The sequence below is a fragment of the Nycticebus coucang genome, chromosome X, assembly GCF_027406575.1.
Source record: "Nycticebus coucang isolate mNycCou1 chromosome X, mNycCou1.pri, whole genome shotgun sequence".
In the NCBI taxonomy this organism is placed as follows: Eukaryota; Metazoa; Chordata; class Mammalia; order Primates; family Lorisidae; genus Nycticebus; species Nycticebus coucang.
The window spans coordinates 62,052,199-62,058,309 of NC_069804.1; the positions used below are offsets into that span (position 1 = coordinate 62,052,199).

Here is a 6,111-nt window from a genome sequence, read left to right on the forward strand (position 1 = left end):
TAGGGGAAAGCACGAATGTTGTCCCCCACTACTACAAATTACATAGTCAAATTTCCCATATTTGTGGAAATCGCAGGGGTCACCACATCTCCAGTGCAATTGATTAGCTTCATCTTGGAAAAACCACCTTTGTAATCACAGTATGTCCCCTACCACATGAGATAATTCTTTTATCAATTATTTCCTCTATGGTTAGTACTTTTCGTGTCCTATTTAAAAAAATCTTTGCCAACATACAGATAATATTTTTGTGTTCTATTTAAAAAAATCTTTGCCAACATACAGACAATATTATATGTTTTTTATCCCTGTATTTTACCCTTTCACCTTCTTCCTTTTGGGCAGATAGTATGTTCATTACTTCTCAGAGGTCCTAGGAAGTGTGTGTCCCAGTTTGAAATCAAATAAGCTTGCAAGATATTTAAGCTTGCTTTTTAAAAAGCCCATGCATATTAAGGAGCTTTGGGTTTGTAATAGAATGGGACTCCCATAAGATCTTAAAGAGATGTCTCTTGGGTTTTGGGGTGAAAGTGGGAGAAGCCAGAGGGTACCTAGGCCTTGCTTCCTGCAGCCTCCTGGTAAGGAAGGAGTAGCTCAGAGACAGGAATGCAAGGCCTGAGGTTATGAATATTTTATAAGAGATTTTTTTTATCCTAGTTGTAGTAAAGAAGCCACAGAAAGCCTACCATCTAAAGATGCCAAGTGAACAATATCCCTCAGTGATAACCTATGGAGACAAATGATCCTCCTTAAAATTTTCCCAAGGTTTGGCACTGCATCAGACCCCAGAATCGGTCAGGAAGGTGTCAACAATGCAACTAAGATTGACTTCCCATTCTGGCCCCAACAGAAGCAGCTGCATCTACTTCTTTATGTGGCAGTTCTGGGTGTTTGAGACTGTATTGAGGGGGAAAAAAACTATTTAAAGATGTAGGCACAGAATAAGGATGGAAACTAATTAATATGAGCTGCAGTTGAAAATATAATCTTCTTAATAAATTCCAATTTTAGCAAGCATAGCTTCCTAAATGATCTGGGATTAAAATGATGATATGGTTTAAAATAGAACTTGTTTTTTTCTTTTCCCCTGAATTGTATTCCTTTTCTTGATCCTCTTAGGAATTCACCAAACTTTTCTTCCTTCTGTATTTTTCTTTTCTATTAAAATGAAATGAACTTTGTTGTTTTCTTTAGATGTAAAAAAAAGCTCTTAATTTCCATAATAAAAAATTAAAAATTCTCTTAATTTATTTTTAAAAATGGTTAAAATAAAGTTGTATTTTATGCACACAAAAGAATATTTGCAACTTATATTTAAGTTATAAAGATTAATAATAAACACTCATAATGGAGAAATAAGAATCCTATGCACTAAATTCTGATATGAGGACAATTAAGGTCCTAGTACACAGTGGGGGTTGGGGGATGGGGAGAGCTGAGAAAGGGAAGAGGGGAGAGCTTGGGGGGGTCAAGGGACAGGGTACACCTTTTGGGGGTGGGACACAAGTATAAGAGGGTCCTTATCTAACAAAAGCAATCAACGTAACTGGCTTCTGTGTACCCTCAATGAATCACCAACAATAAAAGTAATAATAATAATAATAATAAACACTCATTTAAAAGCTAAAACATCACCATTAACTTGCATTTATCAGAATAGTTCTCTCTAGTCTGACTCCTTCTTCCCACACACTAACTACTGGTTTGAATTTTAGGTATACCATTTGTTTCTTAAAAGTTCTATTACCAGCTTGGCGCCTGTAGCTCAGCAGCTGGGGCACCAGCTAAATATACCAGAGCTGGCAGGTTCAAACCCAGCCTGGGCCTGCCAAACAACAACGATGACTACAATAAAAAGATAGCCAGGCATTGTGGCAGGCACCTGTAGTCCCAGCTACTTGGGAGGCTGAGGCAAGAGAATCACTTAAGCCCAAGAGTTTCAGATTGCTGTGAGCTGTGATGCCACAGCACTCTACCAAGGGCGATGTAGTAAGACTCTGTCTCAAAAAAGAAAAAAGTTCTATTACCTATGTGTGTAGTCATAAAAATTATAATGTTTAATTTTCCTTATTTTTAACTTTATAAAAATAATATCATGCTCTATATTGTCTTTTGCACCTTGATGTTTTCAGTCAACATTATGTTTCTAAGATTCATCCATTTTGTTACATGTATCTGTAGTTCATTCATTTTCAAAGATATATAATATTCCATTATGTCCATATGCCATAATTTATTTTTATCTTGATGGACATTTTGGTTGTTTCCATGTTTTTACTATTACCGATAGTGTTGCTATGAACATGTATCAGACTGTATATATTAAAGACATTGTTCCAGGGTGTATCCCTATGACCTGAATGGATGGGTTTCAGAATATGGCTATACTCAATTTTATTAGGTAGTGCCAAAATGTTTCCAAAGTGGTTGTTCCAGTTTACATTTTCATCATCAATACATAAGTATTCCCTTTCTTATTTATCACTTTGTATTGGCAAATGTATAAACTTCTGACAATCCATTGAGGTCTTATTTTGCATTGTTCTGATTACTAATGGGGTTGAACATGCTTAACATGTACTTATTTGATATTCATCTTTCCTACTCTGTAAAATACCTGTTCATGTCTTCTGCCATTATTTTTTTGTGTGTGTGTGTGGTTTTTGGCCGGGGCTGGGTTTGAACCCGCCACCTCCGGCATATGGGACCGGCGCCCTACTCACTGAGCCACAGGCGCCACCCATCTTCTGCCATTTTTGTACTGAATCATTTTTTTGGTCCCATGGTGATTTGGAAGAGTTCCTGATTTATATTCTTAATGCCCATCCATTGTTATGTGTATTGTAAATATTCTCTCCCAGTTTACAGTTTGTGATTTCATTTTAATTATGTATCTTTGATGAACCAAAGTTCTTAATTTCACTGTGGCCTGTATTAAATTAGATCTTATTTATCAATAAGTAATAAACTCCCTCAAACTTAATGGCTTAAGATAACAAAATTTTGTCTCACAATTTCTGTGCTGTCAGGAAATCAAATGTGGTTTAGTATATGGCTCAAGGCATATCACCAGGTTGCAGTGAAGCTGTTGGTTGAGACTGTGGTCTCTTCTGAAAGCTTGAGTGAGGAAGGATGCATTTCAAATTTCACTTACATGATGATTGATAACCTTTTCATAGGTATTTATCCATATATCTGCCTCATGACATAGAAATTGACTTATTTCAGGGTAAACAATCTGAGAGAGAGGAACAGAGAGAGAATATTCTAGACAGATGAAGCCATGGTATTTTGTGATCTAATCATAGAAGTGACATCCACCACTTCTGTTCTATTTGTTAGATACAAGTCACTACACCCAGTCCACACCCAAGGAAAGGGAATTATACAAGTTTGTGAATACCAGGAGAGAGGAAATATTGATGCTATCTCAGATGCTGCCTCCACAAAAATTTATCAATTTTGTTAGTGCTTTTGTGTCTTATTTAAGAAATGCTTCCCTACCTCAAAGTAAAAACATATAGTAGTCCCCTTTATCCATGGTTTTGCTTTCAGTGGTTTCAATTATCTTCAGTCAATCGTAGTCTGAAATATTACACACAATAAGATATTTTGAAAGAGACCACATTTATATAACTTTATTATGCTATATTATTATCATTGTTCCTTTTATCAGTTATTGTTGTTAATTTCTTACTGCACCTAGTTCCCTATATTCCCAACTTATCCCCTGTGGATAAGGGGGAATACATATTCTCCAGTATTTTCTTCTAAAGGTTTTAAAGTTGTCAATGCCTTCAAGTCAAAAATCACCAGTAATGGGGCGGCGCCTGTGCCTCATAGGGGTAGGGCGCTGGCCCCATATGCTGGAGGTGGCAGGTTCAAACCCAGCCCGGGTCAAAAACTGCACACACAAAAAAAACACCAGTAACATACCTGAACTGAGTATGAACAAGTTAGGTTTATTACCTATTGGAGCAAGGGAGAATGCACACCACGCAGAATCAAACAGTGTCTTAGCAAGTTTGTGTTAGAAACAACCTTATAGACTTTAGTTTGTTGATTTAGATGAAAGTCTAAGAAAGTTATCTTTTTAAAATTTTGGTGACAAGAGTCTTGCTCTGTTACCCCAGATAAAGTATAGTGGCATCATTGTAGCTCATTGGAACCTCAAACTCCTGGCTCAAGTGATCCTCCTGTATCAGCTTTCCAAGTAGCTGGGACTACAAGCACATGCCACCATGCCCAGCTAATTTTTCTATTTTTTGTGGAGACAGGTTTTTGCTCTTGCTCAGACTGGTCTAGACCTCCTGAGCTCAAGTAATCCTCTTACCTCAGCTTCCCAGAGTGGTAGGATTACAATTGTGAGCTACCACACCTGAAAAAGTGATGATTTGATCTAGATTGAATGCTATCATAAAGTATGGGGGGATTCTATGATTATATATCTCAATAAATCATAGCTATGGGGAGGAGAGAATGTTATGAGGATAAAGTAGCAGTCACTCACTCATTTTGGCCTAAAGAAGGAGCATCTGGTATTTTGTGGGTGGCAAAGTACTTAGACAAAATTATGAAATTTGTTTCATTTTATCAAGGTCTCAGAATAGCCTTGTCTGGGATTGGTATTCTGTGAGATTATTTATGTTTGAATAGGAGAATAATATAGTCTAGCTGGAAGAGTCAGGCAAGCTTGTCAATGTCAAGGGTTGCTGTTTTTTATTTCTTTCTCAAAGTTTTGACTTCATTTTATTTATTTTATTTTTTTGAAACAGAGTCTCAGTATGCTGCCCTGGGTAAAGTGCCGTGGTGCCATCATAGCTCACAGCAACCTCAAACTCTTGGGGTCAAGTGATCTTCATGCCTCAGCTTCCTGAGTAGCTGAGATTACAGGCAAGTGCCACGATGCCTAGCTAGTTTTTATTTATATTTTTGGTAGAGATAGGGGTCTTGCTCTTGCTCAGGCTGGTCTCAAACTCCTGAGTTCAAGCAATCCACCTGTCTCGGCCTCCCAGAGTGCTAGGATTACAGGCCTGAGCCTCTGCACCCAGCTACCTTTATTATTAAATGAAACAACCTGGATTTGGATTATATGATATAATACAAGACTCAAATTTCATTTTTGGCTTTTTGTTGTTGTTGATATCTCTTCCTTTCTTGAGGAAGTTCCAATGTTTTTAATGAACATTCACAATGCTTACACACAAAGTCAATGTTGTGATAATGCACCTTTGAGAGCCAAATTTGTAAAAAAAAAAAAAAAAAAGCACAAAACAAATTGAACTCAAGAAGTCTGTACTCTTATACTTCTGGTATTAGAAATGATGCAGAGACGAAACACATAGCATAGGAATTGTAAAAATTAATGCTGGCAATTTAAAATAATGGGAAAGAAACCTATGCATTTTTTATGTATAGCCAATTGTTATACTATAATTTCTGCTAAACCTCTAGTTATAAACCCCTTGTTTTGAGAGTTTTAGTAAATTATGTTATGAGTTGATTGTTTCACTAGCACTTGAGAGTATGATAAGTTAGGGATACATCCAGTCAGTGTGATATGCATTTCTTTCATCTTTTCTCTTTCATTTTTTTTTTTAATCTTTTCTCTTTCATTTTAAACGAAATTTTGGGAGTTCATGTGGTGTTTTTCAGAACAGGAAAGATTTTTTGCTTCTTTGAGAATCTCTATTGATTAAAAACTCACTAGGCCTTTGAATTTACCCCAAAGAGGGTCTTTGGAAGAATAATCACCAGAATCTACTGAACTTAGTCAACTGGAATGTGTTTAGAACAGAGAAATGAGAACAACAGGAAAATGATTTAATTACCTGGATATCTTGTTCCATAATAAATGTTTATGTAGTATTTTTGCTGGGTTGGCAGTTGTCTATGTGTTCTCAGTTCTTGGTGTGCTCTTGGCTGAATAATGACCAGACACACCAAAATCAAAGCAATCATATAATAAAGTTCATTGAAGAAGAAAAAGATAAGTTTACAGAGCAAGAATAAGATAGAGATTTACAGAGCAAGGTACATTTGCCCAGTAACGGGCCCCTTGTCATAACAAAAGACTCTGGGGTCCTGTTTTTGTACTGACCGATTAGGCCT

General features: G+C 36.6%; 1 non-coding gene across 1 annotated transcript; it reads right to left on the reverse strand.

The window, feature by feature from the left end:
* On the reverse strand, positions 1 to 164 carry LOC128578920 (U1 spliceosomal RNA). Its single transcript, XR_008378006.1, has one exon. It is a non-coding gene; the product is annotated as a U1 spliceosomal RNA (small nuclear RNA).
* Between the last annotated feature and the right edge of the window lie 5,947 nt (positions 165 to 6,111).